Source organism: Pinus tabuliformis, chromosome 2_2, assembly GCF_031772625.1.
Source record: "Pinus tabuliformis cultivar Carrire ecotype Pingquan chromosome 2_2, CPIR1, whole genome shotgun sequence".
NCBI lineage: Eukaryota > Viridiplantae > Streptophyta > Pinopsida > Pinales > Pinaceae > Pinus > Pinus tabuliformis.
In genome coordinates this window covers 716,531,579-716,557,499 of record NC_142300.1, presented here as the reverse complement: position 1 = coordinate 716,557,499, position 25,921 = coordinate 716,531,579, and the positions used below count along the sequence as shown (strand labels likewise).

The following is a 25,921-nucleotide window of genomic DNA, read 5'->3' as shown; positions in this document are numbered from 1 at the left end:
TTAAATGTGCAGATTCGCTGGGCTTCGCTTCCTCTCAAACAACCTAAAATTCGAGATTTTGCCTAAAATACGACATTCAAATCCAAAATTTGAAAAATGTTCTATCAGTTTAGTTCAAATACGATAGGAAGACTAAATATGGAACACTCATCCCATAAAAGTATCCAAACTGGAATTCATCAGAAACAAAGCATATTATAAATAGAGACTTTAGGATATAAGTATTTTTAATGAGGCTTTCTGACAAAGTTATCCAAGGGAATTGCTTCCTTGCAATAGTTGCAATCATGAAATTGTAATTCCAAAGGGAAATGTAATATGATAAAATATCATGAGTAACATTTTTTAAATTGTTGTCTAGCCTTTAGTGACTTTGAAGTATAAATCTCAAGATGAAGGTTGGAAATCAGAAAAAGAATATTTTGAATAAAATACTTGGTCTATGTCCATGAGAGCATGGTTTACCATGTATAAAGCCTCAAATAGGAAATGCAGTCAGCGCTTATATATTAAATGGGCAAGTGGCCTGTAATGCCTTTTGGGAGGAACCTCATTATGGTTAAAGTGGCTTTAAACATGGTCAATTTGGAGACAATTTCAAGCAAATGAATGTGAACAGGGAATCTCCGTTATAGCTTAAACACTGTTTTATAGAATTACTAACGTGTTATTAATAATTATTATAAATACGTTCATACAAGTGAATGTGAACATGCAATCTATACTATAGCTTAATGAGTATAAATATAATAGATGATACATACTGACAAGCTAGGCATAATGTTTTTCGATTTTGTTTCTCTATGATTACCCATGCAATGATTATAATAAATTAAGACTGATATTTGTATACCCAACAACATGCTATGCTTAAAACTTGCATCATTTTTGGCATACATAACAAAAAAATCCGATGTTTACTCAAACTCAATGTTACAATAAACAACTTACTGTTCTTGGTCTTTAGAACTATTACAAGAACAGTGCAATAACTTTTGATTGTGAAGAAGAATGAATACAAACACTCAAATTGTACAGAACAGGCAAAAAAACAAGGACGCATTCTCTGGTACAATGTCCTAAAGAGTAAAAAGGAAAATGTCAATACCAGGTAGATGAGATGCTATTTGAACTTGAATTTTAGACAAAAACACCCCAGCTGGCTTTGCTCTCAAGGAAAAATAATTTTCAAGCAATAATTTTCAATTTGTCAAGAATGCTCGCAATCGTAGATAGAAAAGCAATACTAAGAGCTAGTTCTGACGAGTTGCTCCAACCATGTAGCCACATCTGACATGGTTGGTCTTTCGTTTGGGTCTTGCCTCATAGAAAGCTATGCAATATCAGCCATTCTGAGCAAAGGTTACACATTTCGTGGTAAATCCACACTACGGTCTAGGATGACTGCTGCATTTCCCTGGCTGATCACGGGTGCTGCCCATTCGACAGTATTGGGTGGATCAAAATCTGTATCATGTGTTTTTATCCCACTCAGAATCTCTAACAAAACCACACCAAAGTTGTCTACGTCACTCTTCTCTGTAAAATTCTGAGACTTGTAGTAATCTGGATCAACATAGACAGCATCCCCTTTCTGGATAGGGGAAGGAAGACCTCTTTCTCCAGGTAAAGTTAACCCAAAATCTGCAACCCTGGCTCCCCATTCTCCATCCAAAAGAATATTGGAGGCCTTAATATCTTTATGGATGATCGGAGGCGATGCATCTTTGTGAATGTACTCAATGCCTCGTGCTGCTTGCATGGAGATTCTCAACCTCAATGTCCAAATGAGAGGATTGAGATCTCCATGCAAATGATCGTGAAGAGTTCCATGAGGCATTAATTCATACACAAGAAGCCTTTCCCCCATCTCCTCACAATAGCCCAACAAATTAACCAAGTTGCCGTGGCGGAGTTTTCATATAATTTCAAGCTCTGTTTCAAAATCTCTACTGTTGCTATGGATTCTTCGAGCTACATTAGCTCTTTTAACAGCAGCCTGTCTTCCATCTGGAAGAACAGCTTTATAGACAAATCCATAGCTTCCTCGACCCAATTCGTTGAACTCTTTGAACCCATTTGTAGCATCTCGAAGCTCTGCAAGACGGAAGGCTTGCATCTGTATTCAGTCATTTGCAGTAGGCCAAGAAGTGGTAATTCCAGACGAGGGTGTTTGGACATTAAGATTTGCTAATTTTCAATATCTGGTTGCCCTATGCAAAAGGCACATTCACTTTGCCCCCTTTTTCTCCTTATTATCAAACAGAGAACAAAGCCTCCAATGAAAGCGAAAACAAACCCACAGGAAATTGACACCCCTAGAATAGTAACAAGATCCATATGCCGCTCCTTTTGCTTTGCAATACTTATTTGTTGTTGCTCAGTTAAACTAGATGGAGAGACTGCAGAGACAGGTCCATGAAACCCATCTCCACAAGCTTCTTGACAAGAACTATTTCGACATAGAGAGCATGCCGTGCAGACACGATCAGCGTTTTCAGAACAAAGATCTGAGAGAAAAAATCCATTTGGGCAATTCTCCACACAAGGGGAACAGATCTGCTCTTCTTTCTGAAGGCACAAACTCATCAAATCAGGCAATCCCATACCGCTAGCATTGAAGAAAAACTCCCCACTATGACAAGGCTCCCTGCTGCACAATCCTGGGCTGAAAAGATGCAAAGGAGGATTATAACCCGATCCATTTCCCCAACAATCCACGATCAAGTTATCTTCCCTAATGCCACAAGTCACGATATTTGTGGAAGCTATGCCCAGAAACCCGACATCTTTTGGAACTGAAGACTGATTGAAACTTCCCCAGCATTACATGCAATGATTATCTTGGCGGATACCACAAGAATGTTTTGAGCCTCCTGCAAGGGCTATAAACCGAGTTTTCTCTGGTGGGCTTCCCTGGTTCATGGAATTATCCCCCCAGAATTTGACTTCTGAAGTTGTTTTCACAATTCCGCAGACATGATTTCCTCCAGATAAAAGGTTTTGAAATTTGTAGGGGGAGGGGCAGTCATATTGAACTGTGGAGATGGCGATCCCCAACAGAATGCCATTCCGTCCTGGTCTAATCCACAGGTGAGATCATCGCCTGCAACAATGGATTGCAGGGAGATATCAGGATGCGGCCAGAGTGATCGGTATAAGGATCGTTGTTTTGTTGTATTTTTCATAGACCAACAGTCCATCATACCGGGATATTGATCCAAATGACTACGGATTCCACAAGCATGGTTTTGCCCAGATTCAATATTTGAATAACGCCTGTTTTGGTTACTTGGGGGCACAAGATTAGTACCTGTTTCGTTGTTCATCCAGTAAAATGTTCTGAAAGTGTTAGCCTGTAGTCCACAAAGGAATCCACCTCCACCGGAGAGTGCAGCCAGAGATGGGCTTCAAGTAGCATCGGTAGCTGGTGAAGTGCTGTTTCTCCCCCAGCATGTTATATGCTGCTTCCCACTTGCATCAATGGTACAGAACACGTTCTCGTCTCTGAAGGATTCTGCTATGGGAGACATGGCTCCATTTCCACACACACCGTCAATGCAAATGAGCAGAAAACAGATCAATACTGGTCCATAGATACTGCTACATGACCACCCACATGACTGAAATTGCCCTGATAGGCCGAGCGATCGCTCAAAAAGAATGGGAAATAGCAGTAAAAATATGTTGCCATGCTAAGAGATGCTAAGAGGGCAACTCAATCGATATTTTGAAAAAGCAGTCACACTTCAAAATCAACGGTGGAAAGTGTCTCCCATGATCCAACGGAGCAGGGTAAAAGTGTTTTATATTGATAATGTGTTTTGGCAGTGTTTCAACAGGAAAAATCTGTAAAAATATCTTACAGGGTATGTAATTCATGTTTAAATAAGGACAATTATTATGTCCCATTTTGAAATGATTCATTTTTATTTGGTTGTAATAGTCATTTAATTACCATGTTTAGAACTCATAATCTAAATTGGTGTTTTGAATATTCTTATAGGTATACTCATTACTTGATGCAATTAATGTCATTAAAATGTATGTTAGGTAATATGGTTTGTTGGTTGGAAATAACAAGCTCAGTTAGTTATATAAGAGTTACTATGGTTAGTTTCATCTATTAGTTGAAAATGGTTAGAAATGATATGAAGTTATCACTGAGACAAAATGAAAATAATTTATGTGTGTATAAATTGTCACATATTGTGAATATAGACAAATATAGCTTAACACAAAAATATAACTTGTTAATTTGAATTTATGGAATTAATTAACACAAATATATTAAACTACACTACAATAAAAATTCGAATTATTAAGGATATTTGGATGGGTAATGAAGGTGATTCAAATTGTCTACTGAGTTTATTCATTTTTGTGATCAATAATAACTTTCCCACACGCAGGTAATATTTTCCCCATATAGGGAATCCCTAATGGCATAGGGTCCCTATCATTGTATTGTTGTCATCGTTATCATCATTTAATCATCATCCTCATTGCCATTGTCATCGTCATCATATTCACCATCGCCACCACTATCATAGGTCATTTTTTATGACGATTATCATCATATCTTCCTTGGTTTCTAATATATATATGTATATGATGATGATGAGAAAAAAAAAATCATTGGTCATAAAAGGTTTCCATACTAGACTATCTTTAAAGGTAGATCAAATTATTTTTTTGCACACTTCCAAAACATATGGTTTCTATTCCAAGGTAGATCTTGAACACATTGATGAAGGCAACTTTGTCTTGGATGTATCATCCAAGCATTCTGTATATTTACAAGTTCACTTGTCATTTTCATTGTTTTTTAAAATGTTAAATATTTTCACGCATGATATACTGAATAGTTAATGGACACTACAAATAGTTTCCACGGTTGATATTATTCTACTTATATGCTCTTTGTAACTGAACAAAATTATTAATTTTGTCTTGAAAATTAGACTTGTAGCACAAAGAAAATGGTTGGGAATTATTTAATGACTATATCAATTCACAACTACTAACAATTGTTTTTTCTTTCTCCTTAAGTTTTGCAACCCAATTTGACTTAAATTTGCTTAACAATGAAAAACCATTTGTCAATACTTCAGGTTTTACAAAATTCCTATAAACAACTATATCTACTTGGTAATCTAAAAAATATCAACAAATTCACAATCTCATATATTAGTCAGATCGTCAAAGTGAATCAAATACCAAGAATGATCTATGTCTGCCAAAACCTATAAACACATTGTTTCCCTAATAGCAACTAAAAACTTCTATACCCAGTTGTTGAACTTTTGCAACCAATTATAAACCTTCAACAAGAAGTAGTTTTCTAACGAGAATTATTGCCATATCTTCCTTGGTTTTACGAGGAAAAAGAAATAAAATTTCATTTGTTATCAAAGGTAAACCAAATTCATTATTGCATACTTCCAAACCTAGGGTTTCGTATCCAAAGTAGATCCTAACCACATCAATGAAACAAACTTTGTTTTTATGTATCATCCAAACATTATGTACAATTACAGACTCACCTCTAATCCATTGTTTATAAAAATGTTGAATATTTTCATACATGATATACTGAACAGTTGGACAATGAAAATAGTTGTCATCGCTATTCTTCCATTTATATGCTTTTTGCAACTTATTTGAAAGAGCAATTTTGTCCCAACAATTAGACTTGTAGCATAAAGAACATGGTTAATACATATGATTAGACCAAAAACTAGTTACTACCAAAATTCAACCAAAAAAATTATTACTGCATAAAAATAGAATTAAAAACAAAAAATATAAAAACAAAAATTTCCCAAATTAAAAATAAATAAATGATAAACTTTTTTTTACCAAAATTTAGTGATTTTTTTGGTGCTAATACTAACATCACCATTAAAACAAGACATTTTTCTAGTGCTAATATTGTCATTACAACAAGATATAAGAGGGATATAATGCAAAAAGTTTAATAATAATATGTATGTAGAAGATGGTCTTCAGACTGGTGAATTCATGATAATCAATGGGACTACAGTCAAAATAATTGGATGCTATTTACTTTTTTACATAGATTGTCAAAATAATTGCATAAATCGGTTTTTTTAACCAAAATTTAACAAAAACTTTGCTAGTGCTAACATTAGAACCACCATTACAACAAGATATCTTTCTAGTGTTGACAACACCATTATAGTAAGATACCTCAAGAGAGACAGAAAATCTAAAAAGTATGATATTAATACGTATCCAGAAGATGGTATTGAAACTAGTAATTGTTCACGAATCCATAAGATTGTAAGGTCATTCTCATTATCATAATCATTGTCATCATCATCACATCCTTGTCACTGTTATTGCCATCATTACATTATCATCATAATCACCATTCATGCCATCATCATCATCATTATGGACATTGTTTCCAATTGTTCATAAGTTGTAGATGTTGTAAGAAATATCATCAACCCAAAAAATGTGATCAGTGCTAGAAAAGGGTTGTTTAGAACACATTGATATACGTAAGAGAAATAACAACTCTATTTTTGAGAGATGATCGATGATGATCATCATCACCACCATTATCATCGTCATTGTCATTTTTATGATCCCCATCATCATCATTAATGTAATTTCTATCGACATTGTTGTAATCATCATCATCATTCATGCCATTATAGTTTTTGATGATGACCTAGATGAAAATGATGATGATGACACCAAATATAATGCTTATGATTATGACAATGACAACATCTAAAATTGGGAAGATTCGCCAACGTCATTAGCATCGTCATCATCATAATCATTGCCATCATCATCATTGTCATTGTAACCACTATCGTCTTTATCATCATAATCACAATTCATGTCATCGCCATCATCTTCATTTTCATCATTGTCAATATTATTGACATTGTCATCAATTGTTCATAATTGTCAATGCCATAAGGAATATCATCAATGCAGAAAATATGATGAGTGTTGGAAAATGGATGCAAAAGCGAACATAGAAATGGGGGAAACAATAGAAGTAAAATTGGATGAAAAGTGGATACAACATAAGTAGATGCACAACAACATGAAAAACCTGACACAAAAGTGGATGCAAAAGTAGATGCAGTTGTCAATGCAAACTTGGATGCAAACATGAAGGCAAAAGTGGAAGCAAACATGGGCCCAATGGTAGGTGTAAAACTTGGCACAAATTGTGGTGAAACAAATGTGGATGCAACAACAGACACAAAAGCAGATGCAAAAATGGATGAAACAAAAGTGGATGCAATAGGGGATGCAAACGTGGAAGCAAATGTGGTTGCAATGGTAGGCTTAAGATATGGTGCAACAAAAGTGGATGTAACAATAGACAAAAAATATGAAAAATAAGATGCAAAAATGGATGTAAAAGTGGAAGCAAACATTGATGCAACAGGCAAAACAAAATTGGATGCAAAAAATGGATACAATGTAAGTAGATGCAAAAGTAGATACAAAACGAGATGCAAAACCCAATGCATAAACCTGACACAAAAATGGATGCAAAAATAGATGCAATATTTGATGCAAAAGAGGATGTGAACATGGATGCAAAATTGGAAGCAAACGTGGATACAACATTGAGCGCAAAACATGGTGCAAATTGTGGCATAACAAAAGTGGATGTAATGATAGATGCAAAAAAAGAATCAAAGTATGATGCAAATGAAGATGTAAAAAGGGATGCAAAAAGTGAAATTTAAAATGGGTGCAACAGTGGATGCAAAATTTTGTGCAAAAGTGGATGCAATAGAAGTCGATGCAAAAGTAGATGCAAAACGAGACACAAAACCCGATGCAAATCCTGGTCCAAAATTGGATACAAAAAGGGATGCAAAAATAGATATAGTAGTTGATGAAAACCTAGACGCAAATGAGGATGCAAACGTGGATGCAAAATTATAATCAAAAGTGGGTGCAAAAGGAGGTGCCAAACTAGGCGCTAATTGTGGCACAAAAATATTAGATGCAATAGTGGGTACAATAATAGATGCAAAAGAGGATGTAAATATGGATGCCAAACAAGATGGAAAAGTGGATGCAACAAAAGTAGATGCAAAATTATATGAAAAACTAGACACAAAACTCGATGTAAAACTTGGCGCAAAAGGGATGCACAAATGGATGAAAAAATAGATGCAAAAAATGATTAAAAAAAGGATGCAAAAAAAGATGCAAAAGTCGATGCAAAAGTTGATGCAAGTGTAGGTGCAAAAAGTGGATGCAAATGAGGATACAAAAGTATTTCAAACAAAATTAGGTGCCAAATTTGATGCAAAACCTGGAACAAAACCTGGTGTAAAGGATGACACAAAACTTGGCATAAAATTTGGTGCAAAACTTATTGCAATACCTGGTGCTAAACTTGGTGTAAGATTTGGTGTAAAACTTGATGCAAATTTTGTGTCAAGTTTTGCACCATATTTGATAAATGGATGCAAATAGCACCAAAAATGGGCTCTAGATGCAAAAAAAGAAGTAAAAAGGGACGCTAATCGCTGGTTTTGTTGTAGTGTCATCTTTTGGTTTGGTTTCTTGGCCTGAGGCTATTCTGTAAAGACCTTTACTTCTAATTAAATCCACAATGTAGGACCACCATTGGAAGTAGTTGGTGCTGTCAAAAATAACTTGGCATGGGACTTTCTATTTTAATAAAAACTGAAACTATAGATGCTAAAAATAAGTGTTCCAATGGAAAGATCTCGAAAAAATACGCTGATTAAAAAAAAACGTTCTGAAAATGGCTTCCGGATGAAGAAGTTATGGCCTTTTGAAGAAAAGTTGTTGAAGATGCCAACGAAGTGCGAGAATGTGCGGAAATGAATGATAATGTTATATTAAAAAAAAATCCACCCCTTTCCAAACTTAATCTAATTAGCTCAACAAAAAGAAAGACTTGAACTCAAGACCTCTATTCTTGTAAAGTAACTTTGGACCAAGTGAGCTAGATTAAAAGGTTAGTAAATTTTGGAAAAGAGGAAGGGTTTTTGTTTTGTTAGTCATTGAAGCTTTGGGGTGAGTGCTTACTTGAGAAAGCTCTTTTTTCACTACAAAACAAAAAACAAAAAACCCAGCACGGACATACAAAAAAAAAAAAAACCTTATGGCTTGAAGTTAGCTTTAGCTGGAAACTAAATATTTTCCTCAATGTTTTTGATTTTCTGAGATCACACTAAGGCACAGTAGAAAAGAGCATACGCATGGGAAAAATACTTCCTTTCTGTTACTGATTTTCTCAGATCACACAGATTTGCGGGCAAAGAACATACGCTGAAATGAAAGGTATAGATCCGATAATAAAAAAAAAACAAAGAACTAAATAATCCGAAATAAACAGAGAGAAAATAACTAAAAACTACAAATAAACACTATATACCTCCAGATCTTAAAAATGACATAGCTAGGGCTACTGGAAACCTTTTCACGTGAAACGAAAGGGGTTTCTAACTGGAATAGATGCTCCTAACACAATAGAGCAGTCTTCTTGGCCTGAAAGTAGTCAGAAACAATAGATCTAGGAAACGACATTCGGATACAGTTTTATCAGCTTCAAATTTGGATCACCAACAGATGTGGCCTTCAACTTGGCTCTGATATTAACTTAAATATTTAAATATTTTATTGAATGTTTAATTAACTTGAATATTTAAATATTTTATTGAATGTCTACCCAGTTTATTTAATATCAGCAAATATTTTTAAAAACAAAAATATTACACATTTTCCTACATAAATATATATATATATATATTTTTCTTCAAAATGAAATATATTTTCAATATATCACGTTGTCGTGGTACACAATGCAGGCCAGAAAATGGAAGAGCCAAAACATTATGCTATCATTAGGATGTAAAGACAAGGCTTGTTTCATTTATTGTCGGACATAGTCGTGCCAAAGAAATTATATGCAGAGGAGAAGGTACATCCAAGACAAAATGAAGGTATTAAGATAGAAGTAATAGTAACCTCTAGCTAAATTTGGCTCGACTATTTTATAAGTCTTCAAGCAATGCAGTCTTGTTTGATAATGGAAGTGATTCACAATAGTCCATTTTTTAGGACAACAACATGACTTGTGAACGCCAAATTAATGGTCATAAATTTTGATTTTATTTGAGAATTTGATTGACACATGTGTGAAGCCCTTTCTCGATTTGTTCTTGAAATAAACAATCCAGATCTGTAATGTTGGAAACACTTACAAATCTACAAATTTTTGATGCCTTTCTCGATTTTTTCTTGAAATAAACAATCCAGGATCCGGAAGGTTGGAAAAACTTAGAGCTCTAGAACGTTTTGATGCTATGTTTGACCTTATTATAATAACACTCCTCACATTTTATTTGTCTACATTACAAATTACCTGCACACTACGTATCTTAAACCAAGAGTTGTAGTTGTTCGGAGGTAGTCTTTAGAGTGGTAGAACTCCATTGTGTTTGATTTCAATGTTGTTTCTTCTATGCTTCAACTTACCAACAAAATATCATTGACTTTCTCAGATTATAAACATCAACTGCACAATCAATATTGAAGATAAATGTAACTCTATAGTCATTGTAATTTGTAATTAATTATTTTGTATATTCAATTATTTTGTAGGCTTATCTGTATCTTTCTGAAATAAATTTGAATTGCATTACAAATGTGTGTTTTTAGTATAAGTTGACCATTTCATTTATTTAGTTTGAATTGATGAGAGAATAGATCGAATTGATTATTATAGTTATTAAATACTCTAATTCTCTCAAAAATATAGTTACAATTAACAAAACGTCTTTTAATGATGTTTTAACGTGTTTACAAGTTTTTGAAGACAAAATTGAATTTTTCCATCTTAAATCACAACTCTACCAAGATGAAATACAACAAAAGATCAATATTATAAAGTAGTCATTGTTCAAAACAATTATCTTTTTGAGAAAACATTTGATCAATAACCAACCCATGATCAAATTAGTAAAACCAATTTAGAAGAAAATTTAAATGAAAATGATTTTTTTCATAAACAAGTTCTTCTTGTACTTTCCCAAGCCATTATCAAAATTTGGGAAGAAACCATTAATAACAAGTGTGGAACAAACACTAGATATGAAGAGGAGGTGACCTTTCACATTCTAGATTATTCCAAATCAATCTAGTTCTAGAGTGATAAATTTCTTCAAGAAAAATCATAGTCATAAACTCCAAGTCAAAATTAGATTCCTAAACGCCAACATTGTGATTGAGTTGGCCACATTAAGAACCAAGTTTTTTATATTTATCCTTGTCAGCATTGCAAAAATCATTATCATCATTCAAATAGAGGTTCGAGACATAAAAAACTTGCAAGAGTAAAGATTCGTTATGGGTGGATATCTTTTGGAAATGGTTATAAACAACTAAGAAGATATATCGACCATATCAAAGAATTCATTTTTTATTATTGAAAAATATTGTTGTGAAGAGATGTATGTCTTCTCACCCTCAATTTGAAAGGGGGGAAGTAATATCAGTGATTGATAATCAAGCTTCATGTTTTGAAGTCTTATCAATAAAGTAGAAACAAGTGATCCTGAGCTATAAACAAAACCAAATCCTTGAGGAAGATTCAACGTCATATTGATATCCATGTTCAGTGAGCATGATTAAGTTTGCGGTCTTCCTTAAACCATTGTTTAATAGAAAACTTATAACTTCTACTAGACTTCATTTTGTGGATCATATTTAAACCATCATTTAAGAGCACTTCCAATTTGCAAAGGATGTCAACTTATAGATCAATTAAGAAATGATCCAGGAACTACTGAACCTTAGAGCCAAGTTATAGAGTTTATTATTGTCTCTAAATCACCAAATCCATCAAAAATAATTTATGGCTGTCCCAAAACTACAAGATTTGAGATCACATTCAACCATTGGCAATTGTCTACTTCCATATTTCATGTCCATACTTGGACACACACACACACACCTTTAAGTTGAAGTGGGAAATCTTAAAAGCATAATCCATTAGGGTTATGATATCTTCTTAAAAGAGAATATGATTAGCATTAAGGGAATAGGAATTGTATTTAGTCCAACAGGCCTCTTCGAAGGTGAACCCATGGGTCATACATCATGTACTTATATGTGTATTTTATTAATAAAAATTCAATCTCATGCTTATCTAATTTTAAGTTTCCAAAACTAAAAAAAATGTCATGAGTTCAAACTCAACAAAACAATAAAATATTATAAATATTCTTAAAATATAAAATATAGGGTATTTTATATCATTATCATTCACATATTAATTAAGATCATAACGAAATCTCATAGATATATATATATATATATATATATATATATATATATATATATATATATATATATATATATATATATATATATATATATATATATATATCTTTCCATTACATAACAATTTGATTTTTTAAAGTCTATGGATATATACATACACTACCCACTCTAAATTTGAGATTTTGAATTGGTAAAAAAAGCGTTGTTAACTAAGTGGGCCTACCCACGGGAGAAGGTTAATTTAGAAAATGTCATGTTATGAAGTATTATGTAAATTATGAAATTCAATATTCAAATCCCCCATGGGTCAAGCCAACAAAAAAAATGATAACTAATTAACAAATATATGCATAAACTTATTCTTATATATAATAAGTAATTAGGAATTATAATGAATTATATATTACATTGATTATATGTTATATGATATATATGTCAATTGGGTTTAGTTGGGGTTTTAAGCATAAATGTTGTTATTCTCCCCACCTCGCATCAATTCCTACATGTGACATGTTGAGCTTATAATGAGTATTTATTGTAATGGCTTAGGTTAGGTGCATAATCTATAAGGGTTAAAGGGAGGACCATGAATTGTCATTGGAGGTCGAAGAGACCTTGGAATATGAACCCAACAATTGTAAAACATTGTATTTATATGTATATCTGATTAATGAAATTTATTCTTATTTATTCTTTCAAATTATGGGTTGAAATCCAATAGTGGTATTAGATCCACCCAAGATTGGGCGCTCTTAGAAACTAAATGAAATTTGGTGTTCCTTCACTCTATCAATTTGATCTGCCATTTTGGTCTAACATCACAGCTTCTCTCAGACTTGCTACTATTTATCAAAGAAATGTCAATTCAAATTATTTCATGCACACTTGAATCGACTTTATCCCCAATACTTATCTCTCTAAACAATCATCTTGGTTTAACTTATTGGAATTTTTTTTATGAATTTCCTCATTCATCAACAATCTAGCTGAAAGAATCATATTCTTAGGGAATTTGGTCAAAACTCAACTCCTTTTGGGTTTGTGACAAAACTTTGGCTGAGGCTATGTTGTGTCGTCCTCAAAGGTGATTTTTATATCACATCAATGATTCAGTGTTTTGTGATACCTTCCTCTTCAACATTTTTACTGAGGAGTGATTCCATCGATGGATCGGGAGTATGGAAAGGCTTTCTCATTGACATTTTGGCTATGTGGAGCCTCTATCCATGTGTGTAGATGTATAATGCTACTACCACACTAAGAAAATGGCTTTCACTAATTGCTTGATGCATGATATTTATCATTGTTGGTGGGTTGACTACAGATCCCACTAACCCCTCATAGTGAAGAGATTCCATGGAAAGAGGATTGAACATACTACACTGGAATTTTTCACCTAAGAAATCAATGGCTATATTAAATCCCATGTTCATGTTTGGTGGTTGCACTATATGCTACAAAAGAAGTAGCTAGTATATTCCAAGGAGGGATGGTGTATTTATACGATGTATGGAATACAATGAGCTTTCATATTAAAATTTAAAGGATGGATGGTTATGAATAAAATATGGTTAGTATTGTAACAAACAATACTTGCGAAATAGATTTCTTTGGTCACTCACCACAATGGCATATTTTCTTTTGAGAGTAGTTTTTATCTTTTGAGGTTGCAAGTAATATTTTCTTTGATTTAAGATGTACTATAAATTTTGTCATTCAACTCTGAAATTAGAATAACAGTAACTTGAGGGTGGTGATTTGTGTTAGTTTTCTAGTTAAATTTCTTTATTAATGGTACAATTTTTATAAAAAGAAGAAATCCTCATAGAATTGGCCACATGTGTTGAAATTGGGCAGCTTCAAGATGGGGAAACCCTAAGCCCCATAGGAAGCCCAAGTGCCCCAAAGAAGAATCTAAAATAATATTATTATATGTTGCGTCAAAACCCTTAGGCAAGAAATTATTAAAAAGGACACTCGAAATTTATGTTTCCTTCCAAAAGACTAAATTTGGTCTCAGCAAGGGTTTCAAATGTCCTCCATCCATTTGTATAAATTGAGACCCTCGGATCTCATGTGGGATCATCAATCATCATTATTCCTTTTGCTCAAAAGGCTCACTTTCTTCTGAAATTCGATCATCTACTATGGTCTCACATCACTAAATGAATTTGCATCTCTGGCACAGGAATCTCTCGCTCTCTCACATATGATTGTCTTTCGCATGGCTACATGATTACAGTCTTTCGTATATGGATACATGCCTGCACTCTCGCACAGATGGAAAATTGTCTTGCTCTAGATTGATTAGCATAGTCTCAATGTAACTCATATCACTATTATAATTTTGGTTCATCGCAAGGCATTGTAAATGTATGTAGAGGATTCACATTGTCTCACAGCAATTGTATATGGTCTTGAAGACTCATTGTATATGCATGGTCTCACAGCCATATAAGTATAGCCTCATCTCATAGTATCTCTAATGATCCTACCATAATGTGACAAGTAATGATCTTGTTCCATCATGAATTAATGATCTCACTCTAGCATGACTACAATCTCACTCTCAGTAATATTGACCTTATGATTTCACTCTTTGAATGGCATCTCTAATCTCTCTCTCTGTTTCAGTATAATGACATTTGATTTCACTCTTTATGGCATCTCTATAACTCCAATACCCTCACATTGGTATATGGGCTCGCATTTCATGTCAGGGTCTCGATTATGATCTCATGACAATTATACACATCATTATGGTCTTGCGATTTCATATGCATATGATTTCAATCTCGTAGATGGAATTATACATATATCCTTTGCATGTTTTGTGTTGTGTACAAAATCCTATGCATCCTATGTGGCAATCATTCTCTGCGTTAAGTTTTACGCTATACATATTTGTATGACATCGTAGTATTGTTATAACATTTCTTCGTATATGCATATTGGTATATTGGTATAAAAGCATCATATTGGAATAATATGTAGATTGGTATATTGTAATGGTGTTGTATATGTTTGAAAAGAAATATTGGCATGGTGTTGCATATGTTTGTAGTACAAGATTCTCATGGCACTGTATATGTTTGCAGAGGAGTATAGATATGGCACCGTATTAGTATGGCATCATACATATATGCAGAAATATTGGTAGTATCATATTATTAGGGCCTAAATCTACCTCGAGCTAAGAAATGCAGGTCTAGGGTAACATCAAACCATGCTTAACTTGGTAGCTAGCCCTACCAGGTCGGGAGAGGGCTTTCTCCTTGTCAATCTCAAAGAAAATATGGCAAGTAAGGCTTGAGATGACTGGTATGAATACTAATTTTAGGCTAGGTATGCTTGCTCAGAGGAATTTGTTTGATTTTAATGGTTTGTTGCTAGATCAAATGAGGAAGGCAGCTTTCGGTCCGGGAAATCAACACAGATTTGCAGAGGTTTCTGTGGGACGAGGTAGGCAAGTGTTTTAGAACTTTTAAATGAGTGTAATGGTGAGTCTAAAGACTAGTGAGGAGATGGAGAGGGCATGAAAGTGTCATGGGTCCTCTTAAGACAGTAGAAAACATGTAAAACTAAATAAACCCTAAGGTAGAGCACTGAAACACCAATGGATTCCACCTTTACACTTGATTCACTTAGTTATGCAGAATAAAAGATATGATGGCTCACATAAACATAAGATCAACTGAATTATAGAGAAGAAAACAATGCTAATTCACATTACCACAAGAATCCCACAAAATGCTGCGAAACCCTGGTTTATTTCCTTGCCAAACTGCAGAAGTGATGTACAATAGTGCTTAATGCATCCACAAGAGTCCAACCTTGACAAATGACTAAGAAAGTACAAGATATAGGCATAAAACCACCTATGCTAGCCATCAGGGTCGAATCCATGAGTCAAAGAGCTGTTTCAACAAGATCTAAACTAGGAACTGAAAAATAGGCAATGGAACAGCTTGCCTCTAAAACTCTGGAAACTGATTCATTCATCCTTAAACCAACTCTATCCTGATGTATCTACCTCCTCAAGTCATATTTCATCATAGTACATCAAGTTACATCATATTACATCATTAATTGACCAAGAGAGAAGAAAAAGTCAAACTGACAGAAAACTAGGCAAAATTATGAGCAAACAGGTAAAACTGGCAAACTTTTCTCCTATGCGTAGCGCCATTGATTCTATGCATAGCACTTTTTCCAGGCAAATTTTGGAAGGCTTCCCGAAGTCCAAATCAGGTTCTTAATAGCTCATTGCAAGGCCTAGTGAGTCTACTTTCTGGGACAACTTGAATTTTTTGATTTGGAGTCCATTTTCCCCTCCAAAAATGGAATCTCCCAAGACTGCTTCCTGTGTGGCAAAAAAGTGGCAGAGAGGGCACGTTTTGGGTGCTTTTGGCCCTTTTGGAGGTCCAGAACTTGTCAAAACTTCTTAGCCATTTCTGAGCATTCTAAATTTTCATGGTGATTCCAAAAATGTAATTTTTTTTGCGAATGGAGGGCCCCACAAAAGTGTAGCGCCGGTGGCGCTACGCACTTGCTGCAAAAACCTGTTTTTTGCCTCAAAAAATTCAAAAATGACAAAAACTTCACCAAATTTCTTAAAATTTGGCATGAGTGATCCTTCTTATGTGCTATGCTGGGCAATAATGCTTTAGCCAAGATCTTGAGCTTATCTTGCTCCTTTTTGCTCCTCAAAGCTCTCTTTAGTTTGGCCTTTAACCTCTTCACCCTTGTTTTGCAAATTTTATTCTGGGTCAAGTAGTGATAGGCCATATGGCGCAACATTTTCTTCTCCTTGTTAGCTTTCTCAAGCAACTTCTCCAAGTGAATATTTTCCCTCTCTAACCATGATTCCTGGTCAGCCTCAATTTCTTGTTCAAGCGGTGTCATTTTGATTTTCCTTCTTTTTGCTGCTTGCCTGTTTTCTCTAATTGTTTGCAGCTCCATGATAGTTTGTTTGTCCTCCAGTTGCTTATTCTCTTGCTCAAGGAATTTAATGATCTATTTATTCCTCTCAAGGTCAAGTGACAAAGCTTGGATTCCAGCCTCTTTTTCTTTGATGACCATATCTTTGAGTTTTGAGCTTTGAGGGCCCAAATCAATGTCATCCTCCTCAACCAAGACAAAATCTCTGTCTTGCCCTTCAGAAGGCCCTTCATCATGCAATTGTTGCTTTCCTTTGTCCTATACCTATTCTGTTGAAGAAGAAGGAAAAGCCCCTTTCACCCCAGGTGAAGATAGCATTTGCCAGTCATCCGGTGAAGAAAACGAGACCCCTTCCACCCCTGGTGGAGATAATACTTGTTTGGCAGCTGCAAATAGTCTCCTTGTGCCTTTCTCATAAGTGACAAACACTGGCACACCTGTAGTTTCATTCTCATGAACATCTGGCTAGTTTGAAGGCCCTCCTTCCTCATGAAGCACCGATGGAGTCACCTGAGGGCTTTTGAAAACCTCATGTGCAATGAAAGTATCCCATGAAATATTCAGCAAGCTTAGCTGATGCAAAACAACAATTTTAATCAATGAGAAATGGTAAATGCTACTGAAATGTTGAGGAAGAGGTTTCCTTTGCACATATAGAGCCATCTTCTCAATATTCCTGCATATAAGGTATGGAAGGTTCATCATCCTCACTCTTGTGAAATGCATCAGCAATCTGACATGGTATGTATATAGACGGGAAAACCTCCCCTCACAAGTGAAATACTTGATGATGAGTTTCATGAGTGGAGCATAAGTATCTTGCAAGTATTTGAAAGGAAAGACCCTACTAATTTGCCTCTGATAACTAGCCTTGATGTAAGGCTCATAATGCTCTCTACCCACATGTTTCCCCTTATTCCACTGTTCACCCACATTAGGGATGCTTGTTGCTGCTGCAATGGTTTCAGGTGTCAAGGTTAAAGAGACACTAGCTAGGTTCACATGGCCATTGTGAAGATGAAGAACAAATAATCTAACAAGATCCTAATGATATTTCACCCTCTCCACCATTTCACAAAACTGGTAACAAGACTGATGTTTAAAACAGGTTACTGCAAGAGGGCAAGCAAGTAACTCTGTGAGAGTGGTGGGCTCCTCTCGAATATGTTTTCCTCCTTTATGTGGTTTTCTTGGTGCATGGGCCTCTTGGGAAATATCACTGACAGTTTCATCATCCCTCTCATATGCTGAGTTTGTCTCCATACTTGCAAATTTGGAGTGAAAAATGATGAGTATGAAGAGATTTTTTTAAAGTATGAGGGTGAGTAGGGTGACTACTATTTTTCTTTTGGGAAACGAGGGATTGACTGATAGTATGACTGTAAATGAGGGTTTTGATGGTGGAAGGAATGTAGAGGGAATTGGAAATGGGAATTAGGGTTTTGGGAATGTATAGCGTTAATGTTTAGGAATAATGTATAGGGCTTAGGTTTTGGTAATAGGGAGTGAGTGCCAATGATTTTGGGAGAGGAAAAGAGGAAGGGATTTAGGGAAATTTAGTGCAAGGGAAGGGAATGAAGGGTAGGAAGATAATTAAAGGGGAATTAAAACAGCAGAAGACAAAACCCTATGCAAATTTGGCAAGACAATGTTAGAGACAGCTAGGGTTTAGTTTTTAGACACACAAATCACCACCACAGATGAAAAAAATCCCTTGCTAGACTAGATGTGAGGCTTTACTTACTTGTTGAGAGGTTACTTGTGAATTTGGAGGTAGAGGAAGGCGATGAAATTTTATTTGGAGCTCAATAGGTAGGTTCATAGCGCTGCCTCCCAGGTGCATAGCACACTTTTTATGCATAGCACATGACCAAAATTCAGTGCAAAACCTGCGCCAGGTGTGTAGCGCCAATTCTATGCGTAGCGCCAGCTGACAAGTGTGTAGCGCTTTTTACAGGACACTTTTGGAGGCATTCCCAGTGTCCAAATTGGGCGTCTGATAGCTCGTTGAAATTATTATCGAATCTAATTTCTAGAACATCTTGAATTTTCCAATTTGGTGGTCATTCGCCCTATCGAAAGTCCAATTTCCCAAGACTAGTCAAAATGTGCAAAATGAGGCTACCTAAATGCAGAGTGTTGTTGCAGTAAACTTTTGAAGGTCTTCCTTAACTCCAAATTGAGCTCAAGATAGCTCATTGGAAATATCTATCTATATAGATATCATTTCACTCATCAAGCAAGTCATGTGACCAACCAAGCTAGGATAAATCTTGATTTTCCCAAGGCCACTCCAAAAGTGCAGCAACCCTCCTGAGGCAACTTTATTTTTTGACATTTCTCTAAAACCATGACACCTGTGTAAAAAGTGAAGGTGTGTTCTCTTCCTTGGACTATTTTGGAAAAAAAAGTCTCTCAGGTTTTCCAAATTCATTTTTTCTTGCTCAGAAACATCTTTTAAGTAAAACCTACCCCGATGTGTGGAACAGGGGATTTGTCAAAATGAAGGGAAATGAAGGGGATAAGGGGCTTATAAATTCTTGAGGAAATTTTAGAAAGTAGGGAGGGATGTTAGGAAATAGGGGAAAGTGGAATTTAAAAGCTTTAGTGAGGGGAAGGGGTCCAAAAGGGCTAAACACAGGCCTATTCTAGAAAATTGTCAAACTGTAGCAAGAAACTAGGGCTTGTGGAAAAATGAGGAATTTGAGGGATATCAGTGATGGGAAGTGTTTAATAAGGTACATTAAGGATAGGGGAAGGTGTATGAATATCAGGATACAATTTTTGTTGATGATTCGACCATCCAAGAGAAATTACCTTCAAAACCCTAGGAGAGGGAAATGAGCCTTACCCAAGTACAACTGAAGCACGAACAAGGTGTAAAATGACCCATTGGAACCAGAAATGATGATGAAAACTCTTTGCATGATGGTACACTCAGCTGAATGATGACATGGACCGACATTTGGACAACTTTGAAAGGAGTGAAAACAAATCCTAGACCTAATACCTAGTGACCAAATTTTACTTGAAACCTCTGAAATGACAAAATTTGACTTTGACACCCTAAGACCACTTTGTAAGAGCATATTTAATCACTGGTGGAAGGTTTCAAATACTGACACTAACATTGGATCTAATGGGGATGGTAGCTCCTTGGAGGTGCCAAGAACCGCAGATCTTTGGGAGAGCAGACCAGTGCCTTATCCATTGGGCATGGAGTCAAAAACTCAATCTGAAATTCATGAATGAAAATTGACTACTTGATGACACAAATTGACTTGAAACTAACTCAATACTAAAACACAACTGACAAACTAGAAAATATGCTCAAAATGGAGCTTATTCAATAAAGCCTAATCTGATTGTTCCATTCATCACCTGATCAAGTGAAATGAAACAACCAATGCAACCAAGTAAGCATTTTGGCTGCTGTTTGAATTCTTTGCAAGGGTTTTCTTATGAACCATAAGAGAGAAGTATTGAAAGGCAACTCCCATGAAAAATGGTAAACAGATCCGTTGAATAATAGGGATTCTCTATCTGACTCCAAAAACACTGCATAAGGATCTTGAAATTCATGCACACTGGGACTTAGCTCATCCAATGGATTACTTTTCTTCTCCTCATACCATGAATGCAAACTTTCATCTGAGCTTTGTGATAAGAATCCTGCTGAAAATGACAAAGAAACTGGCTACCGGATCAAGTTTGTATCAGTACACGTTTCAAGCTCACAGGTAGCTAATGGAGAAGGACTTTGACTGCAGACATCATCTAACACATCAGCTACTAGATTGTGAAAAACTTGAAAAGACTGTTGCAACCGATTTTCTATTGGTTCTAATGAGATTGTATGATTTTCTATAGGCTGCTCATTTGAAGATATACTATGCAATTTTCCCTTCAAAAACTGAAATGATTCAAAACAAAATGGTACGGAATAATCTTGTATCATTTGATCATATGGTCCAGCTTCCAAATCTTCATTTGCAACTTCACAATCAATGGCATTCAGCGGCTGCAAATCTGGATATGAAAAGTCTTGAACAAGGTTTTCATTGCCCTCAAGAAGGTCCAGATCAAGACTTGTCAACAGTTGATTTCTGATTGCATGAAATTTGTCTCTGATAAACTAAAACGAAGCAAAACAAAAAGGAAAAGATCCTTCACTTACTTAAAAAAAAATTTCACTTTCCTCCTCACTTCCATGGCTGATATGCAATGGTTGATCACTGTATTCGAGATGCTGAAAATGAACTTCCTCCTTCCACAAACCAGCTATTGATTTGTCTGCAAGATTAGCTTCTGTTTGGAGAACATAATCATCATCATCATACTGATCAAACTTAGGCAAATCATCAGTATAAAACACATCATCAAGCATACATGTCATATCAATAGATCTCTCTTCTCCAAGATGATCTATAAAACAATCATTATCAGATCTATGACAACTGGGATAAGAAAGAAAATGTTTTGGATTAGCAACTTGTTTTTCTTCAATCAGCGAGCCATGATCTTGAACATCATACTCATTCCTTGTAGTGATCTTCTGCATCATCTCTTCCACTGCACTTACCAAAATGTCAAGCTTTACCTCTAAATATGTCGATTCCTCTAGATCTATGTTCTTCAGCACTTCTTCCTTCAACATTGTCCTTCTGATTAACATATTAGCCTCTACATCTACTACACTGTTCTGCATTTCTTCAAGTGTTGCAAGGTTCCTTTCCCTCAGCTGAAACTCCATTTCCAAATCAAAGGCTTCCGGGTAGTGCAAGAGAGAAAATCTAGGAGGAGGTCTTATATTCACCGGCATTGAAAAATAGACTTGGTTAAACCTGGCAGAAAATTGTTGTACTGTCTCATTTGGCTATCTTTTTAGCTAGTTATACTCTTCTATAATCAAGAAAGGGTTCTATCTAACCACCCACTTGTCGAGGAAAACTTTGGCGAACTGTTGGTAATCTAAGATGCTCGCATCAAGCAAGGTTTTGAACCAACTCTTGACTTTGCCTTACAAAGAAAGAGAAAAAAGCCTAATATTGACATCTTCTTCATCAACTTCAAAAAGGTCAAGAAATGACTCAAAATTCAATACATGTCTATCAACAGTGATTTTGTTATAGTCATCATAAAATCTTGGTAGATATAGGTCATGATTTTTAGGGAAAGCATGGGATATAGGAGTTAAAATCAGAGGCCTGTATTGATCTGGAATTTTACAAGGTATAGGGGTATGTACAGAAGGTGTAGAATCAATCTTGGTCTCTTGAGGGTCATCAGTTTGAAGATGGTCATCACAAGCTTCAGAAAAAGGGTCTTTATCAAGATCAAAGGCATGCAAATCTTTGCTATTCACAATCTTCAAAGGGAAGGAATCAAATGCAGGTCGATGATCTTTTCTCAAATACAATATACTTTGCAAAGCCTTCTTGACATTCTCAGGAAAAGAGAAGAAATAATTTATAACAAAGAACATAATGTCTTGGATGAAATTCCAACTTGAATACCCGATCTTTCCATATTGTCCTTTCATGTTTCTATTGGTCAGGTTCATCCTCTAGTAGAGTCCTTGGATTTGATCTCGAAACTGATTTGGAGTCGCCATGTGAATGATTTCAGCCTTGTTGTGTCTGATCATTGTTCACCATCAACAATCAAATCTGAACTTGATTACATTTTGCTGAGGAACATAAAACTACGTTCCCAGTATAGTCGCCACTATGTTAGGGCCTAAATCTACCTCAAGCTGAGAAAGGCAGGTCTAGGGTAACATCAAACCATGCTTAACCTGGTAGCTAGCCCTACCAGGTCGGGAGAGGGCTCTCTCCTTGTCAATATCAAAGAAAGTATGGCAAGTACGGCTTGAGATGAATGGTATGAATACTAATTTTAGGCTAGGTATGCTTGCTTAGAGGAATTTGTTTGATTTTAATGGTTGGTTGCTAGATCAAATGAGGAAGGCAGCTTTGGGTCCGGGAAATCAACACAGATTTGCAGAGGTTTCTGTGGGGCGAGGTAGGCAAGTGTTTTAGCACTTTGAAATGAGTGTAATGGTGAGTCTAAAGACTAGTGAGGAGCTGGAGAGGGCATGCAAGTGTCATGAGTCCTCTTCAGACAGTAGAAAACATGTAAAACTAAATAAACCCTAAGGCAGAGCATTGAAACACCAACGGATTCCACCTTTACACTTGATTCACTTAGTTATGCAAAATAAAAGAGACGATGGCACACATAAACATAAGATCAACTGAATTACAGAGAATAAAACAATGCTAATTCACATTACCACAAGAATCCCACAAAATGCTGCAAAACCTTGGTTTATTTCCTTGCCAAACTACATAAGTGATGTACAATAGTGCTCAATGCATCCACAAGAGTCCAACCTTAACAAATGACTAAGAAAGTACAAGATATAGGCATCAAACCACCTATTATAGCCATCAGGGGTCGAATTCATGAGTCAAGGAGTTGTTTCAACAAGATCTAAAGTAGGAACTGAAAAATAGGCAGTGGAACAGCTTGCCTCTAAAACTATGGAAACTGATTCATTCATCCTTAAACCAACTCTATCCTGATGTATCTACCTCCTCAAGTCATATTTCATCATATTTACATCATAGTACATCAATTTACATCATATTACATCATTAATTGACCAAGAAAGAATAAAAATTCAAACTGATAGAACACTAGGCGAAATTATGAGAAAATAGGCAAATTTGGCAAATTTTTCTCCTATGCTTAGCGCCACTGATTCTATGCGTAGCACCTTTTCCATGCCAATTTTTGAAGGCTTCCCGAAGTCCAAATCAGGTGCAGAATAGCTCATTGAAATCTTGGTGAGTCTACTTTCTGGGACAGCTTGAATTTTTTGATTGGGAGTCCATTTTCCCCTCCAAAAATGCAATCTCCCAAGACTGCTTCCTGTGTGGCAAAAAAGTGGCAAAGAGGGCACTTTTTGGGTGTTTTGGCCCTTTTGGAGGTCCATAACTTGTCAAAACTTCTCAACCATTTTTTAGCATGCATAAATTTTCATGGTGATTCCAAAAATGTAATTTTTTTTGCAAATGGAGGCCCCCATCAAAAGCGTAGCGTTGGTGGTGCTACACACCTGCTAAAAAAACTTGTTTTTTGCCTCAAAAAATTCAAAAATGACAAAAACTTCACCAAATTTCTTGAAATTTGGCATAAGTGATCCTTTTTATGTGCTATGTTGGGCCAATGATGCTTCAGCCAAGATCTTGAGCTTATCTTGCTCCTTCTTTCTCCTCAAAGCTCTCTTTAGTTTGGCCTTTAACCTCTTCACCCTTGTTTTGAAAATTTTATTCAGGTCAAGTAGTCATAGGCCATATGGCGCAACATTTTCTTCTCCTTGTTAGATTTTTCAAGCAATTTCTCCAAGTGAATGTTTTCCCTCTCTAACCATGATTCCCGTTCAGCCTCAATTTCTTGCTCAAGGGGTGTCATTTTGATTTTCCTTCTCTTTTCTGCTTGCCTGCTTTCTCTAATTGTTTATAGCTCCATGATAGTTTGTTTGTCCTCTAGTCACTTGTTCTCTTGCTCAAGGAAGTTATTGATCCTTTTAGCCCTCTCAAGGTCAAGTGACAAGGCTTGGATTTCAGCCTCTTTTTCTTTGATGATCATATCTTTGAGTTTTGAGCTTTGAGGGACCAAATCAATGTCATCCTCCTCAACCAAGACAAAATCTCTATCTTGCCCTTCAGAAGGCCTTTCATCATGAAATTGTTGCTTTCTTTTGTCTTGTACCTATTCTGCTGAAGAAGAAGGCAAAGCCCCTTTCACCCCAGGTGAAGATAGAAGTTGCCTGTGATCCGGTGAAGAAAACGAGACCCCTTCCACCCTTGGTGGAGATAATACTCGTTTGGCAGCTGCAAATAGTCTCCTTGTGCCTTTCTCATAAGTGACAAAAACTGGCACACCTGTAGTTTCATTCTCATGAACATATGGCTAGTTTGAAGGCCCTCCTTCCTCATGAAGCACCGATGGTGTCACCTGAGGGCTTTTGAAAACCTCATGTGCAATGAAAGTATCCCATGAAATATTCAGCAAGCTTAGCTGATGCAAAAAAACAATTTTAATCAATGAGAAATGGTAAATGCTACTGAAATCATGAGGAAGAGGTTTCCTTTGCACATATAGAGCCATCTTCTCAATATTCTTGCATATAAAGTATGGGAGGTTCATCATCCTCACTCTTATGAAATGCATCAGTGATCTGACATGGTATGTATATAGACAGGAAAACCTCCCCTCACAGGTAAAATACTTGATGATGAGTTTCATCAGTGGAGCATAAGTATCTTGCAAGTATTTGAAAGGAAAGACCCTACTGATTTGCCTTTGATAACTAGCCTTGATGTAAGGCTCATAATGCTCTGTACCCACATGTTGCCCCTTATTCCACTGTTCACCCACATTAGGGATGCTTGTTGCTGCTGCAATGGTTTCAGGTGTCAAGGTGAAAGAGACACCAGCTAGGTTCACCTAGCCATTGTGAAGATGAAGAACAAATAATCTAGCAAGTTCCTTATGATATTTCATCCTCTCCACCATTTCACAAAACTGGTAACGAGTCTGATGTTTAAAACAGGTTACTGCAAGAGGGCAAGCAAGTAAC

The 25,921-nt window shown here is 35.8% G+C and overlaps 1 pseudogene; it reads right to left on the bottom strand.

Moving 5' to 3' along the window:
* Positions 1-1,246: 1,246 nt before the first annotated feature.
* The window catches only part of LOC149194675 (serine/threonine-protein kinase-like protein CCR1 pseudogene), a 38,659-nt pseudogene continuing 13,984 nt past the window's right edge, over positions 1,247-25,921 (bottom strand).